We start from the raw sequence: 22,119 nt of genomic DNA on the forward strand, positions 1-22,119 counted from the left end.
CAGCTCTTTGAAACTTTTAATACAATATTTTTCTAATATTTCACTTGTAAATCTCAAGTTCAGGTTGCAATCTCAGTACAAGCAACAGCTCGGCCTGAGTACTCCCATACATTTTTTTGTTCCTTCCCACGGTCACTCCCTGTATTACCAAATGTAATGGATGTTTGACAGTTACCTTGAAGCACTACATAATCAAAAATGTAGCTTAAAAATCCAAACAAACCAAAACCAAACAAAGTTTAGAAATAAAGAAACATGATAACAAGAACTGTCCTTTTCCTCATAACAAAAAAAATTACGGAAACACAATCAATGTAGGATGTTGACCATAACAGGCAGGAATAATATTGTCCAATGTGGTGCCAAGAATCACTTGGAACAAGTCATTTTTGCCTCTTGGCAGAACCACCCTTTAAGAAAAAAGGCCACGCCTACAATCAGCAACTTCCCAGAGATGACTTTGGTGGTAGCTATCCAGATTACCTCTCCATGGACCCAATCCAAAGCTCATTACTGGCAACAGGCTTTTGAAACAGCCCTGTTACATTTTTCATCCACAATGGAAAAACTCTGTGTTTAATTGACAGACTGGGAAGAATCTTCAACACTTTGAAGTCTGGGATTAACAAGAGAAAAGGACATAATGTTTGCCTTTGGCTTGGCAAGCAATACCTTGGAGGGAAAAAACCTATGTGATCTAAAAATGATGCAATTTATACAGTGCTCAATATGGTGAAGGTAGAACAGAACATACCTTTACAATTAAAGGTCTGGAGATAGCAAAATTACCAGTTGCTCCATTTTAGCAACACAATTAAGGTTAGACTTTACCAACACATCTTTTAAGGAGAAGCAAAAATGGTGTTCAAAAAATGAAACATTTTAATTAAAACAATTTAATCTGAATTTATTTTAGCACCATGCTTGCAATTGTGTACAGACAGCATCAGCAGAATAATGTAATATAAAATAAAAGATTCAAAATCCTGTAATTTCACTATTTTATTGTTTTAGGACTACATAATCTATTCAAAATAAACGCTGTGATTTTCTTCAGGAAAGTGGCCATTTGAAGGAACTAGGACTTTCAGTAGCATTTCAGGCACAGGACAGTGGTGGAGTAAGCGGCTGATCCACATAAAAGCTGTGTTGCTTACTTAGTTTTCAGTGGGGTCAAGTCACTGAATTAGTTTGCAGTTTAAACAAATCATGTCAGTACAAAGCCAGGAAAAATGTACAACAAAGGTGGGAGTATTGGAGTTTTATACTGATGAAACTGAAGATGGAGTTTCATTATTCAATGCACAAGCAAGTAATATTAAATATAGAGAAGTATTTTCAATTGACACAAAATAATGACTCCAAACCCAAAACACGTCTAAATAAAAATAATATACAAACCCACATCTCCGAAATTAAGGAATTTATCTCCTTCAGGAGGTTGTCTTTCCTGGACAGCATAATCTACAATCACTATTGTCATGCAGTGGAGGAAGTAACTGTGCTCCATCATCCCCAGAAATCTCTCTCTGCCAAGGGAACCATGTGTATTAGGAAATGCTACCCCCTATCGTCTGACTAGTCTGAACAGCTAACATCTCCTTCAAACAATCATTTTCAGGGGTTAACTCTGCTTTTCTTGGAAATTACTACATTAATCATAAGCCTTCTTTTTACTCATCAACTTAGTCCTTCACTACAGCACTCTGACCTTGGCTTTCCCTCTTACTGCTTCCTCCAATAGGAAAGCAAGTCAGAGCCTGGAAAACAATTATTACTTGAAATAACTGACTTTTTAAAGTTCTGCATAAAAGTCTGAATTCCTTTTTGTCCATTTTGTGTAAGAACTACTTCAAATCCTTACACATTCTTTTACCTGTTGTCTTCCCACGCCCATCCATTTCCAAACCCTGAAAACTAAACTCTTCCAAAAGCCCTTATTTCAAAGATTTTATATTTAAATGTCTTTCCTAAAAACCTGAAGCAGGATCTGAACACATAAAAATGCTATTGCAAAAGAAACTAGACAGTGATCTTTGAACACACAAATAGTGTCCCTTCCCCATAAACAAGAAAAAAGAAAAGAGGGAAAGAATATTCTTTCTGCCAGAGTCCCTGCTTAAGAAAAGCTGCAAAACTCAGTTTAGGAGTTTAGGACCATGCCAGCAGGATATTAGATTTAAAAGGAAAATTACTTTTTCAGCTTATTCTACATTTAAACTGGTAAGTTAGACTTGGCTTACAGCATATAGAATGAAAGAAACACAAAGGAAGAAGGGAAAGATTGCCAGGACAAAGCACAAAGTATAATACAGTCTGGGGAGCAAGTGGTAGGGAGCACCAAGTGGAAAACATAAGGTATAAGACCTTTGTATCCCAATTTAATTTAGAGTTTGAGTTGATGTTAACACCTCTGATTTTCTTTGAAAAGAAACTGAAATTTTAATTCCCCTACAATCTTTTTGCCTTCTGACCTCTGTTTCTAGCTCTTTTGGGTAAAAAACAAGAATTAGGTAGATCTTAGAAAACAAGTCCCAACCATTTAAGGGCAATTTTGATTAAATACAATACTGATGTGTCAATTTGAGGATGACCACACTGCAACTTTTATGTATCACTACCAAAAAAGTGTGACAGGTCTTTTTTAATCACTGCTTAAGGATGGAAGTACTGCAGTGTATTATTGACACTATTTAAGCTTCCCTCAAGCCAGTAGTACAGCTGAAGCATATCATAAGGCCCTTCTGACCTTGGTCTGAACACAAGACATTGCTGATGTGATGTAATGACATAATTTGTTTACTGACACCATAATGTAAAGTATGAAATACAGGCTGTCAGAAATACAATCAACATAATATTCCATCCTTGCCCTCCAGATGATTTCCAAGGCAGGGAGAGTAAACAGCCTTCTCCCAGCTTTCTTATTTTCCACAGCTGAGAGTGTAGGATGTTTACAATACCTGTCACTCAGAGCTCCCCAGAACAGACCAAATGTCAGCAGACCTAGCACTGACTTCATCACTGACTGCTGGAAACATGCAGATGTCAAGAAATGGGAGGGAAAAATCCATACCCATGACCATATGAATCCAAATCAGTTTTAAGTCTTTCGTGAACAAGTTGGAGGGTCTAAGAAAGAAGTTCAAAGCAAGGCTGAGCTTCAGCATCTTCAGAGACAGCCAGTATTATTGCCACCATGGTACTGCAAGGCTTACTGCCAGTTCACTCCAAAATACTCCGGCATGTCCTGAAGTTGTGCCTGCAGAAAATAGAGAATTCACCATTTTAATGAGTGCACATAGCAGAAAAATGGTCTTTTCATTCTACAAGTAAGAGCTGTCATGTAATTTCCAAAGAACTGGAAGCTTTTAACAGTACTTAAAACTGGTATTTAGAGTGCTGGCTCACAGAATGCCTACACTATATAGCTTATTTTTAATTAACAGAGGAATGTCACTTTTGAATACTGTGAGGAAAAGAATACTTTTACAGATATAGCCTGGTAAATTGAAGAGTTTGATTAAATAACAATATGTGGCCGTTAACAGCAGTCTAGGTACATTTGAGATTATACTTTCCACTCAGAAACATTTTAAGTATTCAGTTTCCTTGAAGGCATCATCTTTAAGAGGAAAAAAAGCACCAAACAAAATTAAAAAAAAAAAGAGAATCCAATCAGAAAAAAAGAAAAAATTTTGTCATGTAGAACAAAAGTCGAAATCCTCACATGAGAAAAAGATTCCACTTAACCAGGTTTAAGTACAATGTCAGAAAGCAAGATTATTAATAGTTTCTGCTTTAAAAAACAATGCACATGCAAAAAAACATATTCAAGTGACCAGGGACCTGAATTGTGTTACAGAAGCACAGCAACGTACTTCAAAAAAGGTTAATCTGCTATTGAAAAGGTAGGGGAGCTTTAGCTGAGTGCACAGCCCATAGAAGGGATGCCCCAATAGTAGTACAGTACTCATCATCATATGAACACCTTTTACAGCACAGTATATTGGCCAGCTTTCTGAGGAAACAGCTGCTCTGTGGGCATGAAGTAAGTTTCATTTGGACCAAAGTAACAATATAGTTTTCTCTTCTACCATTATCTACATATCATTCCAGTGATTCTAAGAATCAGGATAGATATCCCAAAGCCAGTGCCTGAGGGAATCGATTTGGTGAGGAAACACAGCAGCAGCAGGAGGGGAAAGAAGGGGACTATGCAATTGTCCATTGCTTGACCATTCGTGAGGAGGCCTAAAGATGAGCAGGAGGCTCAAAAGTTGAAATAGATCTGAAGGCATAGATTGTCTTTACCTTCTAGTCTGCTATAAAAGAATACAGATTGCAAGGGCAAAGGTGGCACAAATTTTAAGAATTAAAAGTTTTCTTTCTTGAGCTGTCCATCCTCAATAAATCATCTGGTCAGCAGTTAAACAACCTATGCTAGTTCTGCACTAAGAGGATGCATTTTTCCTAACTTCACCACTTTTACATGTCAGTGGGATCTACATCAGTGGGGTTGGATCTCTCTCTAGGACATATAGTAGAAGAGGAAAATCCCTGTCTTCAGTCAAGCAGCCACACCAATGAGATTGCCAGGTAGCCCTACTAGAAACAGCCTGGCATTGGCTCAACAATGAATCCAGCAGGAGAAACAAAAGCACAAAGTGCAGAAATAAAATCATGGAGCTGCTCTCTCAGAGCAAGGAAAATGGGTACATCTCAGAATAACCAAGGTGTAAACATCTCAGTAGGTAATCTAATCCCAAGTCTTCCTGGAAGCAGAGCCAGTTTTGAAATCCCACATGAACTGCTGCAAGAGACCTTACATTTCTCGTTCAAGATTTGCAGATTAAGTATGATTTGCAGAAGGCACTTCAGCTCTTTACAAGAGAAAGTTGAAAAATAGTATTGTGGTAGTCTCTGATGGAATTTACCACAGTACACTCAATCTTTAGTTGACAGGTGTCTGATATTTCTTTGCTAACAGATCCTATTTTGATCCTGTAAGAACTACGATGATTATTTTTTATATTTAAAACATCAATCATGATATCATCTTGATGTGCATCTTTTATTACCATTGGTTAGAATTGCTATTTACAATTACTTTTCCAGTACAATTCGAATTTCAGGGCTTAAAATCCAACAGCTGACTTAGAAAATATTAATGTACTTCACACTCTAACATTAGAACAGTTCTTCCAAGTTTAATACATGGAACAAAAAAAGACCCTATTTCTAATAATCTAGTATGTCCCCAATACAACAAACCCCACATAACTATGTAAATTCAGAAAGCACTGATATTTTACTTGCTAAAAAGTAAGTAGAAAAACCACCCAAACTGTCTATAGCAGGAAAAAATTCTGCTTTCAAAACAAGCTTGTGAACTACTGCAGCTGTGGGCCTCATATCTAAGAAAATTGTGAGAGTCACCACTGTAATAGGTGACATACTGTCAGCACACAGAGAAGAAAACTTGTCAAGGCAAACGATGCAGTGACAAGGAAATACTCAAAACATGTGAAGCAAAAAGAATCTGGAGTTTCGGAACAAGAAAAATCAGGATAAAACCTAAGTAACATATTATGGTCTCATGGAATCCTGAACACTTTTGAGACTTGTTATATACTCCTCAGCTTTAGCATTAAATGAATGAGACAAGTGACTTAGGACTTTAAAAGTCAGTTTTGCATATATATTTCAGATGTGCTTCTGAAAAGGCGCACCAGGTAACTTCAAACAACTTAAGGAAATCTTCTGGCAAGAACTCCATTTATGCTCAACACAGCAATTCCTATTCTAAAGGGCCTACAGTCAGAACAAATGACAGAAGAACATGACAGCAATTAAATGATGACTTTAGGCACAAGTCCTCTGTATTTCTACTGCTTCTCCATTGACTGCCTTTGACTTCCACATTGTTTCAGGTGGCTCCCTTTTTACTAATATTTATGTAGTCAAAGATGCATCTAAGGTGATGTACTTGAGGAGGATAAGAAGTTACATAGATCATATCCCTTTGCCAAGAGAGATGCCTACCACTTGCCAGACACAGCTCCTTGTTTGTGTCTAGGTACCCAGATACAGCAACCTGCCTGCCCCAGCTTCCATTGCAAAGCATGTCCTTCTGTAGGTGTCTAAGAAATACAGCTGGTGATTGGCCAGCAAGCCTTGCACAAAGCTAGCCTAAAATCCTTCCCCTGAAGGGTCGAAGGGAAGGCACTACGTGCACCAATAGCCACACAAGTGGACATGGTCTCAGCAAAGCTATCACAAAAGTAAGGATTAAGCACTGCAAAAAAAGCTTTCTCCCCCAGATCTCCAAGAGCAAGGTGTTAGTGACATAGTTATTTACCTGATGCTAAAACATGCTCTCCCCCCCTTGGCTTCACTCTCCCACACTTGAGGGATATGACTGTAAAATGCAGTACAGACAGTTACATTAGAAGCAGCTGCTAAAAGAATGCAGTGCAACAACAAACAACCCAAAAGTAAAGCACTGCCCTGCCATCACCTGGAAAGAAGAGACTGTGAGTTACCCAGTAAATGCCACACCATAAAGAAAGTGTAGTCATTAATTTGCTTTCATTTTACAACTAAGCACAAAAGGGAAAGATTGAAAAGAAAACGTATTCTTTTTCCTTTGTAGCAAGTTAAATGTTTAATTTCTGGTAATGACAATGAATTGGGTGCCAACATGCACAAATTACTCACTGCTCACTTTAGAGAATACTTGTTATAGCCAGAACCAGTCAATTATATCACCCAACAGCAGAGGACCATAAAATAAATAAAAATTACCCTGTCTGCAAACAGGAAAAAAATTATATATAGTGTAAGGTTTAACTCCCTTACAGGCTTGTAAGATGAGCTGACTTTATGCTATCTTCTCTACTCATGGCTCTCTAAAAAAGCTAATCATTCTTCTCTGCATCAAGCACACCATGAAAATGGGGGCAAATATCACTGAACATTATAAATATTATGCCATTAGCAAAACTAATGATGCACTATTTTGTATAGGAAGGCCTCTTACATTGCCTTTCACAAAAATTCAAAAGTGTCTCAAAACCTTCCTCAAAATCCATAATGCACACAGGGAAGGCTAACTTGCCTACATAAAGGCTTACCTGACCCACCTGCAGTGACCCACTTGAGGGGCAAAATACTTGTGCTGAATTCCCTTTCTGAATACAGACAACTTAAAAAGGACTAGGCTCAGGAAAGACTGCAAGCTATTTAAAACTCTTTCTTCTTTGCCTGGTGGAATCCTGGAGACTTTGTGGTCTTTATATTTGGAGATATTCCCAACTTATCTCCTTCACTGATCAGTCCCCCTCAAGAAGCAGCTAGTATGTAGTATAATAGCTGTGTCAGTTTGAAGTAAGAACTGAGATTTGGACCTGGGAAGGAGCAGTCACAGTGTCAGGCATCCTTAGAGCTTAGCCAGAGTCTGGTGGAACCCCCTTCCTTAGTCTCCATCTCTGTGTGGTAACCACGAAAACTACAAACCTCTCACTACTGCTGTTCTCCTAAATGAAGAACAATTTCTCTCAAAATTGCCACGATTTCTTTCTCACCTGCCTGTTTCTGGAAAGCCACACAGTTCCAGTGAATATCTTTTGATCCTGGTAACAATGATTTGTTATCAACTTTCTCCAAAAAAAACCCTCGCATGTTTCTAAGATTACTTCAAGTCCATGACAGTGAATTCTGATTTTTCCCATCTTAAAAATTTTGTGTTCCACTTCAGAAACATGTATTTATATATACATGGGTATGTAAACAGGAGCCCTGGAGTCTCTGCCTGATGGGGAAGATCTAAAAATGGAGGTAGATCTCAGGGTTCTCCTTCAGCTCTCCTTTCAGCTTCAAAGAAAGAAAACTATCCCATTCATTTTCTTCATGAGCCCTGCAACTATTTGAAGGAAAAAGAAGAAAATAAAATAATAATGTTTCCTTTTTCATATAACTGCTATAAGACTCACAAAAAAAACCCTGAAAACAAAGTCAATACATTTTTAAACTAGGTGAAAGAAAGATTAGTTTCAACAATTTTAAACTTTTTGCCTCTGAGAGTCAGAAGCAAGACAGTGGGAAAAGAACAGCCACCACACACAAGCTACAAAATAAGGTGGAACAGCCCAAAATACATAAGCAGGCATATTCTAGACAGGGAATTAATTGGCCCACCTTTGAATGAAAAGTATTTCAAATCCTTTATAAATATATAAACTGCCACCAGATGTCAGTACAGCCTAGACAACTGCTAGTACAACCCCCTACTCCAGGCTGGTAAGGATATTTCTTTAACTCCCCCCAGCTGTCCTGGTACACATATCCAGCCCTTCTGCAAATCCTGAATGGAAAAAAATCACACACAATAGATCTCATTTGCACATTATCAACATGAACAAAAACCCAACAACGGTGTAAGAGTAGGCCTAAACTTCTTATGCCTCAGGACAACAAGAACCAGCTTGACACTAAATAATCTATTATTAAGGTTCAATTCTCTCTCACGCTCATCAGATTCTCTAGCAACGAGTCTTGGCCCCACACATTCACATTCCCTCTGTTCCTAAATAGCTTTAGTCTCCTTAGATTATGCTGCAAAATGACAGGGAATATTTAGCAATGAGGTTGCTAAGCTAAATAAAGCTTTTCTGCAAAACAAGCATTACCATGTCTGTCCTTGTGCTACAGCACAAGCTCTCCCCACATTCTCCCTGTCTCTGACTTTTACAAGAGCTGCAAAGGAAAGAGTTGCAAAGGAAAGAGTTTCCAGAGCATCCCCAGGTGAGGCGATATTGCTTTGAAACTTCTAACAGCAGACTTTATCTAACTTCTTCATGCAAATAAATATATAAATCTATGATTTCTTGATGGTAGAAATTAGTTTCAGCAAGACATGTGGCATATAATCATTTTTTTCTGCTCCATGTCCAAATTCAGTTACAAACTTCGCTACTAAAGCTACTAACTAGAGAGGTTTCACAGGCTACTTAAAGAGCAGGCCTTACTTCAGACCATTAGTGCACATGTTAAAAAACAATCAAAAAAGGAAAGAAACCACTCTCCCACGCCAAACATAATTTATATTATTTAGTCTCAGCAAGAATTTTCAGCTTCGCGAGTTTATAGATTGAGCTTCTTGTCCTACCACAATCAACAAGTCTTACTTTGAAGCAAAAATCTGTATTAAGAGAACACTAGAAATTGTAGAAATCAAGAAGAGAATTGTTAAGTGACTAAGAAACCTAACTTAAAATTTTTGCTTGGCATAGACCTACTCAATGTTAGTGACATGATTTCCGTTTTGTAAGAAATATTCAGGTAAGCAAAGCAACATACATTGACCTGTGGAAATTTACATCAGGAAAACTTGCTTTCATAAGAGTAATACAACAAATGTTTGTAATTTTAATACTGGCTTATTGCACAGTCTTACAAAATCTCTGCATGTATCTTCCCAAGTCCAATGCAAAAAACTTTAAAAATTATATAATTAAAAGAAACTTGCTGAGTTAAAACCGAAGAACAAAAAAATTAACTTTTTAGGCCAATGGTTTGGAAAAGAACTTACTGAAATATTTTTCTTGCCTTATAGGGCCATTTCAGCACAGCTCTGAGGTTTGAGCTTCAGTTTTAACCATACTGCACTCTTGGATTTCCTTTGTACAATTTCGTATCTCAGGTTGAATAAAATGAGAGAGCAACAGAAACAAAGATAGAGACTTCTTCTGAGCATTTATTTTTGGGATATTAATATGAAAAATAGAAATAAAAAGCAGAGAGGCAGCATCCTGAAAGCCACGTAATTTTGAAGGGGAGATGGAGTACAAACTGCCTGTAAGTCTGTAAGTTGAGCAGCAGCAAATGCAAAAAAAAGAATGTGAAGTAAATCTCTTCACAGGAAACCCTCAAAACACTTAAAGTAGAGCACCTCTTAATTTCATACCTAAACTAAGCCTTGGAACCTCCCTCCAATTCAGGTGAGCTTTGTAGTCTGAGAAGTTTCTCCTGGAGGAGCCTAATCCCTGACTCAAGAGGCAAGGTTAGCTGCAGACTTGACTCAGTGCTTAATTAAATAGAAAAACTATAAGCATGTTTCACCTTGCTTTTGAGTTTTATTAGGAAACCTTTCACAATTCCTATTTTGTTCCATACAACTGCACGTCTTTGTCAGGTTAAAACAAGAGGTAATTTATGCGTACTCTCTAAATTGGAATTCTTAATTCCTGAGTCTTGGCTCTAATTGTAACAAGGACCCTTGAGGCTCATAATTTCTCTCTGTTAACTTCCCTCCCTCAAATTCCCCACACGTAAACACTTGTTTCTACAACAGCTCTTCTGCATGTCATTTCCCCCCCACTTTCTGCACATTCAAAATGTGCAAAAACCCAACCCAAGTGTCTCAGTTTTACGCGTGCCACTTGCTCAGACCGAGTTTGCTATGCCCAGATGATAAGCACTATTCCAGTTACCGTCTATTCAGGAAATCTCAAGAACATTACCAGCATTGAGAGTACATAACTCAACAGCCAGCTTGCACACTATGCCAGAATAATAGAATAGCTGGCTCCTTTCACCCCAGAAACGTAACTCCTTCACAATCAAAGTTATAAGAACACAAAGAATTTCAGATTCTGCAGAAGCAAAACTGCTAAGATGCACTTAAAAAGTTCAGATTACCAGCAAAACTTGAGTGGAAATAATCTTACAGACAGTTACTATTTAGCACAACTTTCCTAAAATCGTTCAAAGCGCACCCTTGAGTATTCAAAGGGGGTTTTGGATTTTTCTCTACATTACCTAAATTATGTGTGGCTATCTTCTAGCATTTCCTCTACACCCACCAAGCAGTTAGCTCTGCTGTTGAATGCACTATGGCAAACGGCATCCGAGCTGTGAGGCTTTGAAAGAGGCTGGCATTTCAATAGTTATGGGGCAGTATGGGCATGCCCGTGCAGATGGAGAACGATGGACACATTTTTTTCCTCAATGAAAAAAGTTCTAGCTAAAGATGCTCTTAAAAAAGCGGAAATTACCATCCTGAAATGCTGTCATTTCTACATGGACAAGTAGGAATAATATTTGGCACTACGCTTGAAATACTTGTACATTTAATTTTTCTTGCCGATGACAGCTTAAGAGTTCTATTACATTCACAAGAATTAAGCAATGCAGGAAGCATTTCCTATTGCTAGTGTCTTATGGTTACTATAACCATGTTAAAATATTAATGTTGGTTCATTTGTTTTTAAAGACATCCCCTTTTCAATGACTTACAAATAAGTTTTAAGGCAAAGTATGACTTATTAGGGAATTTTCATCCTTTAGTTATTTTGCCTCTCTTAGATTACTCAGTTCTTCTTTAAATACCCAGATCTCCATTTCTTCTCCAAGCACAGCAGTTGCCTTAAGTTTCACTTTCCTATTTCCATCCCAGATCTTCTTCAGGTTAACTTAACCAACAGTGCTCTTGCCAAAGTCTAAAGATATTTGCACTATTACATCCCTGTGTATTTTGAGTTACCAATCTTTTCTGTGACAGTCTAGAATCAGGTCTTCTATTCTGCTATCCCCTTTCTTCCTTCCTTATCAGAAGATATTCCATTTGTTTTTAGAGTGGGGATCCTTAAAAGCTCTTCTGCACATTCAATCTGGGTGGTTTACTTTGCAATTTAAAAAAATCCCATCCTCATTTGTGAACATGGTCCAGAAAACTGGCATTGGACTCTGTGTCCAATGGCACACATGAATTCTTTCTTCATCTCCCTACTTCAAGAAAAATATTCCGGCTAACTCTAACAAGTAATTAATACTTCCAACTCCACAGACCTAGCCAAACACCCAGGCTTGCAAATTATTTATGCATAAAATCTAAATTTAAGTCCTTTCAACTGACCCTTACATTTCCAGCCCATCCAGGCAACTCTTTGTCTTCCACGTTCTCTTTAACATGATACTCTCCAGTGAAGTAAAGGCAAAAATCTTACTGTGACGGGAATAGATAGAAAATTACTGCCAGAAAGAAGACTCTAAGAATCCTTATATCCTCTTAGGGCCACCTGTCCCTTCTCAGCTGAATCAAACAGCAGCTATTGTCGTGGTCTAGGCCTGTCAAGATCTGCAACCTTCCTTGCCCTTAGTAAGCCTACTTCTCTACCTCCAGTATCACACAAGGACAGATTTGGCACCCCACATTACAGCTTCTATGACAGCTCATTCATGCTTTCTTCTTCACTGTGTCTTACCAGAAATGAAATCTCCACCCTCACAGCCTCCCTCAGAGTCCGCCCCTTCGCACTGTCTACGTGCAGCAGTCCCACCAGTGCTGCCCCGCCCCACGATCCACCCATGCAGGGGCAGGTTCATGTATACACTGATCCAGAACTGTGCCAGGGACCTCACAGAAATCACGGTGCTCAGCACCACCACATGCTGCAGTCACACTGAACATATGACTGACAACTTATGAAGTCATTTAACACATTTTTGGCTAAGGCTGATTAATTAGCAACGTCAAAGAAAAATTTGAGAGAAAAGAACAGGCATTACTTGAAGAAGCTATGCTGAAACGAAACAATTTTTTTTAGCAATAAAATCACAACTTGACCCTGAACACAGTAAAAAAAGCCTCACCTGAACATACTTTCTTTGCTCCTAAATTGGCAGTAAACTTAACTTCTTTTGTAATATTTCAGTAAGGCTCATCACTATGGTATGTGAACAACCCAAAGAAGGTTAAGTTGCTCATCTGTATTAAACAACAGTTGCTGCAGGTTGAAAACAAGCAGGGCTTCAGTTGTACAGAAACTCAGCTGAGGTTTCTGTTTGGCAAAGATGATGTATTTGAAACAAGGCATGGGCCCAGATTCCATTTGATATGGTTCTTCCTGATGCATAGATTTCAGGTAAATTCAATAGCTCCTCTCCTTCCCCTCCATGGAACAAAAAACTTTTCCCTCTGTCTGCTAACAGGATTAAGTGTCGCATTTAAATTTCATCAAACTCCACTTTGTTCTCTAACCCCTCCTCTGAATTAGCAGACTGCTGCTGAAGCAGGCACAGCTTCTCCTGCTCGTTAACATCACAGACACGCTGTGGCAGGGATCCAAGCTCTGTTTCCCTGCAGAGGATATAGCTTCTGTGGAAGTGAACAATCTCCAGCAAAAGCTTAACACATCGTCCCATTTCCTCTGCTGGAAGGGAGTCTCCCAGCTCTGAACAAACAGAGTCCTGGAGCCAGCCCAGACAGTGTTTACAGAAACAGCAACGTCACCGATAGGACAGATTCGGATCCAGCAGTATTTTTTTCCATGAAAAAGTAGTAAATTAGGCATTAGACAAATGCTGATACATTTTTTTTAGCTATTTCATATGGAGGCTTCCTGAAAAACCACATCTTTTTTACTGTGGTTAAAGGAAATCTTATGCTGAACAAAGGAACTGAGAGGTACCAATTTAGCAGCAGTTCTATATTTCCATCCCGACCTGTCCTCTTGCTGCCCAACTTCTATATGTGCACATGAGGGGCCTAAGTCATGCAAGTAGAAAATAAAGGAACACTTTTTTTCTTGTGGGATTTGCATTTTTTAAATGCACTGAAAACTTTTTTAAAGACTTCCCAAACTTTGTGAAAATATAAAGGCAGAGTATCTAAACTATTTACAAAAGTTCTGGACCATCTGTAATTTTTCCTACGTGGACTTTGACAATCTTATTTAATTAGTATCAACCTTTCACCACTGAGCATGCTGCTAAGTATTAGTCTATTTTTATTTTATTTATTTTAAGGAAGTGGAACAATACAGCGATCATCAAAAATAGTACATCAAATAGTACATGCTGTACCCTGTACTTAAACAAATAAATACAGAAAACTATAATCCAAGGGTAGGATATATAAATATAAACTTTCATTTTCACAGAGTTCATGAGAATTACAACCTTTGGAAAACCCAATCCATCTGGTAATTGAAGTGGTTTCAATCTCACAGTTACTAACACAGGAATGGAGCAAAAAGCTGCTCTTAGCATGCATTTTGCCAACGAATCAAACTTGTCACATCATATGGTCAGTGTATAAGACAAGGCAAACAGGCACAAGAGAAAAAGGCACCACATTTTTTTCTTGTTTCTACCTCACTTCCAGTCCTACAACCTGCCTGGTGACTGTGAGAGACAGAGCTGATATGAAGCAAGAGGCAAAGAAGTGTCAGTTAGAGAAAATGTGAAAATCCAGGCCCCATCCAAGAAGCAGGAAGCAAGAAACTTGAGGGTCAGCTGCATAAGATAAGGGCAGAGACAGGCTCCAGCACACAAATTTTTTAAGCAAATGGCTTGGCAACAGAAATAATAGCTTAAAAAGTTTCTGTGCCCAATGCCTCCCACATTGAAGCTGCAAAATCTCATCCTGTTCCCCTCTTCAGGGCTGTGAATCGTGCTAATATGGAATGGTGCTACTCACATCCACATCTTCTCTCTGTACAAAAATGAGCAGGCTACTTCTAAAAAACCTAATTTGCAAGAAACCTCGTCTAGACCAAACCAAATCAAACAGTGGACAGAGGCTTCATCTTCTTTCACAAGTCTTAAACCACCAGCAGGAAATCTAAACTGCTGCATAGGAAAATAGGAAGGTAAAATACAATTTAAATAAATAAAGCAACTGCATACAGTTCTGCCTGTGACCCTTCTGGCAAAAGATGAGGGCAGGCAGCTAGTATTTCAGACAGACCCCATAATACTTCCTGACCAAGCTAAGTGAAAGCCTGCCAAGTATTAAAGGGAGAAGAAAGGGATGCAAGCAGCTCGGGTACTTCCTTCCTAGAGATATTTTTTACCAGCGCTGCAATTCTATGGGTCTTACTGAGGGAACTGATGTGTTAGGCAGAGTTCAGCAACATCCTGATTTTATCTTCTGTTCTGAACACAAACCCAGAGAGGGCTGATGGCAAGTGGCACACAGGCTGTTTGTCAGGAGGCTATGTAAAATAGTGAGAACACCTCGTGATGTTGATTAAAAAACCATGATGACTACTTTCCCTCCTACCCTGACTTATGTTTCTAGCTAGACATACTCTACTTTCTCTTTGAGGCTGCAGCAACTGACCTTTGCCTGCCCACAGCCCCAGCGGGCTGCACAAACTGCACTGAGGTTACCAGGGGATGGTATCTGAAATGATTCTATCATCACCATTAGACACTTCAGCAGAGGCCAAAGCCCAAATTTTAGAAGCATAGTAATATACACACCCTCTTCATAACAAAAAATCTGTCCTGATGCTGCTCATGCCAGTGCAAGGAAACTCTGTTCCCTAGAGCTCTGCAAAGTGACACCTCCCGCCAACGCAAGAGCGGTGCCAAGACGTGCTAAAATGGGAACCAAAGAGGAAATTGAAAGTTAAGTTGGGTTCAGATTTTAATTTTTTAAGCAAAAAAGTCCTTCATTCTGAAGTGGTAAATGTGAAAGTGAAGATTAAATGATGTTCAATTTTATGTCACAGGTCTTCAAATTCTTTGGAAAGGTAGAAAGTTGACACAAATCTTCTGCATTAGAATTTATTGTAACAGTCATTTCTGTGAGAAGATTTGAAACCACACACCTCATTTTCTAAAATGCAAATATTTTGCTCCTTGTTTAAAGTGTCTGGAGGCTTAAAATAACAGCAGATATAAACCACAGTTAAAACCTGTAATATATACTAGCCTCAAAGCATAATTGCATTCAAGATACATTAGTTACATTTCAGCTCAAAGAAAGGTTTGAAATTATGTCCCAACATCTGACATTACTCTGCTAAGTGGAGAAAACTGGTTCCACAAATCCATTCCAGCAAATTAAAGACTATTAGCAACTTAAGCCAAAATGCAATCAAATCAAAGTGATGATTTAATGCTTATAATGAAAACTAGAGGATATATATCTTCAGATTTTCTTTTCAGTAGAAAACTGATATTCTGCAAGATATTCCATAAGAGTTCAAGAAATTCAGTACAAACTATTTCTCAATATATGATGGATGTCACAACTGATTTTAGCTCATGATGCAATTTTAGCACATCCTGTTTCTACTCATATACTTCACACAACAGGTCTGCTGCAACCACAGAAACATCTTTGAAAAATTAAAAACTACTTCTAAAGCAAAAGTGCTTTATCTGTATGCGTTCTACTAGGAGCTGCTCAATCTCTAGGAAGAAAGATACCTCACCAGAATCCAAAACAGACAGCAGATATTCTACAGATGCAATTAGGAGCATTTTCTTATTCTATAACTTTCATGGAGGAGAATGCATGACACTACCTTTAAGTCAATAACCCCAGCAAGTGCAGTCTACCATCAGTTCAGAAAACTTCTCTGCAAGAGAAGCATTGACAACGGTATGACCAGGTCCAATCACATGTGTGTCCCATGGCGTCAGAGTAAGGGCCAGAAGTCTGAAGGACTTAAAGCACCAATACCCTTTCTGGAAATATTTTAAATCTGTTTCAGCTATGAGTAAATGAGTACACTTACAAAGTCAAGAGGAGCTGCAGACAATAAGCACTTGTGAACACAAGGTAAACTGTGTGCATCTCAAGGAGAGTACCCAAGCAAGGATATCTAAGCTTCAGCCTGCTGTGCAACCACCTTCACTAACATCAAACACTCAGTTGGCAGTTTTCTCCACATATATAGCCACAGAAAAGTGGGAGACAGGCTTAGACCTGAGTCCAGCCAACATTAGCGCAAGGAAGATGTTTTTCATACCTTTATTAGATGCTTGCAGCTTCTTGCCTGTGTCTTAAGAGAAGCACTTATACCTTCTTCCCCTCAATGTATGTCCACTTGGCAGTATAAGTCCTGAACCAGTCTGACATCAGTGAGACTGAAAGAAGATTTGAAACATTCCAAAAAAATACTGCTGTCATAAGCAGCAACTGCAAAATGCCTGAGGCAAAAATGTGTCAAGTTCCGAATCTTAATTTTTCAAACTCTGTACTGAAACACTCACGTTCTCCTTTTCCTAAAGCTACCACCTTAATTCCATTTTACTAATGTGAAAAACCTGCAGATCTTCCTCATGAGGAGAATGCTCAGATTAGGAAACTTGCATGCTTTCTTCATTATGGGTTTGCATCTCCTTTACAATCGGATTTTCAGCTCAGCACACTGACATGGAAGGAAATGTAACAGAAAAAAAAAAGATCTTTTAACAAAGCTGCTATCTGCAGTCAGTTCCTCCCAGGAATGATACACCCAACCTTCCAGGACAGCACCAGATATATTTGTATAAAATATCATTGTGATAGCAATGAACAAAGGAACAACAAGGTTTCTTTACAGATTTCCTCATACAAGACATGAAATCCTTCTGTATAGATAGTTGCTATGGTGCAGACTTAAGGGGAAAAAGAGGGGAGATCAGACTTCTTGTTTACAGGTTTCCAATATGCTCCACTTGATCCATCTGGAAATTGAAACCCCTTAGCTTCCTGTCTTAAGGCTGTCAGACAGTAGAGAACACACATACTGTTAGCAACTTTACAAAGCCCCCACATGTTCTGCACAGAGCTACAGAAAAACATCCACGTGGATTAGGCAACAGACAGGAGGGACAATATAGTTGCAAAGAGAACAGAATCTACTAAATCCCAAAAGGCTTATTCGAGGGAAAAGAGACTTACTCTAGGAACGAAATGCCAGATTATCTCTGAACATTGTCAACACTTCACCACAATGTAACACTGCATGGATCTATTTAAAAATACACCATTTTGACATTCTCAGGCAAAATCTTGATTCTTCTGAGAACTTCTTACACAGGTTTTATCCCAACAGGTATGCCTGTCTATTTACAGATTCAAGATGAGTAAGACAAAGACACTTAGGGTAGGATTAAACTTGCAGTAAGACACCTAAACCATGCAGTCCTCTACAGTCAAAAAGCCTACAGAGATATTCAGCTTACTCTACAGTAGACATTTGGGGTCTAATTCAGGTACCTAGACATAGGTAAGGGCTGTCAGTTTAAATGTCCCAGCAGTTCCAGTTACCTCTCCTGTAAACCGTGTATCCATCAGCATTATGCAATTTTCACCAATGCTTCAGAGATCCTAGCTAGCACCTAGTTCAGGCATGTGACCAGAGGGCTACTGTCCAGGCCCCAATGACTCTACCAAGGACATTTTCACCAGCTACAAACACAGACAGCATAGAAACTTGGGGCAAAAATAGAAAACTTAAACGTCCTTCATCAATCATGAACAGAATGCATCCTTTACTTTTTTGACAATTGATAAGAATATAGCTATCACTTGTTGACTACTCCGGCTGCTCGTGGTTTGGGGGCTATGCGAGAGATTCAGCCTTTGCAGTTACTTCTTTAGGGTCCCATGTTTTAAAGAAGCTGCCAAATGTAATTACTTGCCTAGATCCCTTAATCACTAGCCAGATGATTAGACCAGAACCTTTTTGCCAAAACCTTCTATTTAACCAGTCTGCATGAACTGCCTTAACCAACTTTTTTCAGTATGGTGTAAAAACCCACTAATACAGAACACATCAGCTCTCCCATTCAGTCAGTGACCAGTCTGGTTCTGTCGTATATTGTGCTTACACTAAACATCCAGGGTGAGGTAGAAGCAACTACCTGATCCAGAATAATTCCAAGGTTTAGGAAATAAATGATGCAGTGTTTCTTAAAAAAGTACAAAATTCTCTTCATGGACAGAGATGCCTTTAAAGACCTCCAGAGGGAGAGCCTGTCTAATTTTTTGCATTTAAATTGTTTTGAACATCCATCTTAGGCATCATCAGTGACACCACCAGCATCTTGCTACAGCCTGAATATTCAGCTCAGTCAGGTCACGAATTCAAAACTCAATAATAAATAGAAAAGGAAACAAGGCCATGACAACTTTCAAATTCTATGGCAGTTTACTTGCTCTCTTTAGACTGCCATTTATTTATCCCCTGCCCCCAGTGGTTCTGTTTGACTTAATCTATTTATCTTCCTTTATCTGCTTACTGTTTGCACAAAGGGTAAAAATATTATTTTCCATATTGTCGCATATGCCTGGAAAATTTAACTAATGCCCCAAACCATTTACTCCCCACTGTTAGCAAACAGCCTAAACTGAAACAGTAGCATCTAATCTGTATTTGTGCTACCACAAGCACCACTAGAAATTTGAAGAAGAAAAAAATAATACAGTGGAGGGTACCAGCCTAGACTTCCTTTTTTTTTTTTTTTTTTTTTTTTTTTGTTTTGTTTTGTTTTGTTTTGTTCTTCCATCTTCTGGGATTTGTTTCCATGGGAAATATTAATCTGCTGGCTGTCAACCCAAAAGCCCTCCTGACTGTGTTCTGCTGACAGGAATCAGACCTTCACTAAGGCCAGACTGGGACAGAACTACTTAGTTTTACACAGTGGAGAAAGCATTGCCCCTTCATATTCATAGGCACATTTTTCCATTTATTTAACAAGCATCAGAATGGTTTTGCTAATGTAACTGTAGTTCATTTCTCACATCTTAGAGATAAGGGACACTGTGCAAGAAAGGCATCCAAGTGCTTCAAAGCTATATTCCTTACACACAATCCACCAATAGTAAGAATATTTAGGAGAGTCACATAGTTCCCATGGAGAGAGAGCTTAGATCTTGTCAGGTTCTATTCCAAATCCACTGAAAACAGAAGAGCTTTTGCCAAGTCAATTTTGGCAAGTGTTTCTAGCATTATCCTGTCTTGCCAAACAGCATTTAGATTTTGCTGGACTTATTTACTTGTTCAGTATTCTCAGAGAAGTGGAACTATTTGTTGCTGGAGAGAATTTGGCTTACTTTGAAGACCTGGAACAACATTTAAAAGATGAATCAGAGACTGACTAACTTAGGAATTTGATCTGTTAACCTCAGCTCATAGCAATAGAGCACAGAGCATGCTCAGTATTAGAAGTAATCCATAGCGCAGCTACTTCAGGTCTGAGACCAGCCAAGTCTCTGAACTCTAAAATGCCACTTTTAACATGCTGGTTTTATATAGCCAACTTCTATCCCTCTAAAAATACCATCCAACACAAGCTGTAAGATGATGCTGACAATTCTCTTTAGGGGTCAAAAGAGCACAACCATGTTTTATGGAAAAAAACCCCAACCCATTAGCATTCTTTGCTGACTGCATGGAGATGAATCCTCTGAAGGCTTGATTTTCAGAAGACATCAAGCATCCAGTCTCTCTCTCAGACACAAAGGTACATCTCTTTAGGATACCCTAACTTAAAGGCTGATCCCTCTCACACTGTTGTCCACACACTCACTCCCCACAGAGCTGGTCAGTGCTCTGCTTCCACCCTTTCAGTGAGGCATGCAGGAATGCTTTTGATCAGATGCATCAGAGGTACACTGGTGACATATTTTGCCTGACAGAGTCATGCTCTACTGCTCAACACAGAGAATTGACTGAAAATATTTAAGTATTTGAAAAATGTTATCTGCAGCACTTGTTTTCAAGCTTTTGGTACTGTTTCTCCCATGCTTGTCCATTCCACATTTTCAGCTTTACTAGCTTATTTTTTCTCTCTTTTTTTTCCTTTGCTAAGCCAGATATTAATTCTTCATGCCTCCCTCTATTCCCCCATCTCCTGACACTGCCCACTGCATTGCAACAGACAGCAACCTTGCCTTCCCTTTTCCAAAACAGAAGCTATGTACTAGGTTATAGCCACAGTCCACCTATCCTCTAAGCACATACTGCCTTGAAAACGTACAAAATACCACTTAGTCTTACATAGTGTCACTTTTCTAACTCCTCACTGTTATAATTCAGCCTGGAGGATATGTAAACATACCCTACACTTCTGGTTTCTAAACGTGTACATGGATGTATTTGGTGGCATTCAAGGTGACTGGTACCACCTTGCTTCCTAAGATACAAGCAACCTACCATATGACCTGCTCCCATTTTCATTGTACCTTTCCAATATTTAATTCACTTGCAAGCTAACAGGAATATGAGGATTTCTCGTGAGAAAAGAAAGAAAAAAAAACAAAAACAAAACAAAAACCCCAAACAAACAAACAAACAAAAAAAAAACAACAAGAGAGAAAAAAGCACAAAGCCTACCACTCTCCACCTCAGGGAAACACTCAGTGACTATTCTTCATCAATAGTTTTAAATCTGTTGACCAGATACATCACATCTAGACTTTTTACTATTTCAGTTTTTTCTATCAGGACACTTGGGCTGCCAAATCCAATATCATGGAATATATCATAAAGGCTAGTGTTTGTATGAGGCTATCAATCTGCCTGATTTAACATGAAATAAAATAAATTGACAATGTAACAAGTGAGTTCCATTTTCTGGTAGGATCTACTCAACTTACTTACTTTGGTCCAAGTCCTATTTCAGTATTTCTGTCGAAAACCTTGTCAAGCTGTCTATATGTCTATGTTGACCATGTCAACCAAGTCCATAAGCAGTAATAAACTCTACTCACCCAGTTAAGCCCTGGTACATTTATTTTAATTTTATTTAGTTTATCTGTAATCTGGAGTACACTGATTTTAGATTACCAATCCACAGAGTTTTTTTATATTACTGCTCTCCAATTCCTTGATAAAAATTACTGGCATCTTCTAAGCTATGTCCTATTTTAATAGCTGTTGTTAAACAATCTCCTGGATTGCTAAAGCTGAAAGAATGCCATCAACATTTGTATCTGACTATGCCCCAACTTTTTAATCACAAGCCTGACAAGTCTATAGAGTATTGTCTTTAAGCACTACTATACAATTTTGACTTCTACCTGATCATGAGCACCAACAATAAAATCCTTTTGTGTCTAATAAAAGTCTTTCTTTCTTTTTCTGACTGTCCGGCTGTCCTGCTCCATCCATGACATTTTCTTACTAATTTTATACATTGCTTCATTATCTGCTAATTTATATTCATGGAATAAAAGCTGACAGACATCTATTTAGGGATTTCTTGTGGCAGGAGGAAGGGAAAGAATATTTTAAAGCACCGTTTCCACCTCTATTCTCAGACATTTTATCTTTGCTATCTCCCTTGATTATGGATTTTTCCACAACTAGTAAGATTTTTGTAAGCCAT

At 38.5% G+C, this 22,119-nt stretch overlaps 1 long non-coding RNA gene across 1 annotated transcript in view; it reads right to left on the reverse strand.

The window, feature by feature from the left end:
• Positions 1 to 880: 880 nt before the first annotated feature.
• Positions 881 to 22,119, reverse strand: part of LOC115947878 — a 31,757-nt gene continuing 10,518 nt past the window's right edge. Inside the window, exons 2-3 of the long non-coding RNA XR_004081736.1 lie at positions 3,077 to 3,262; positions 881 to 1,529 (exon numbers count right to left, since the gene is read on the reverse strand). This is a non-coding gene — a long non-coding RNA (uncharacterized LOC115947878). The remainder of the gene's footprint in view (positions 1,530 to 3,076; positions 3,263 to 22,119) is intronic.

The sequence above is a fragment of the Geospiza fortis genome, unplaced genomic scaffold, assembly GCF_000277835.1.
Source record: "Geospiza fortis unplaced genomic scaffold, GeoFor_1.0 scaffold190, whole genome shotgun sequence".
Taxonomy (NCBI): Eukaryota; Metazoa; Chordata; class Aves; order Passeriformes; family Thraupidae; genus Geospiza; species Geospiza fortis.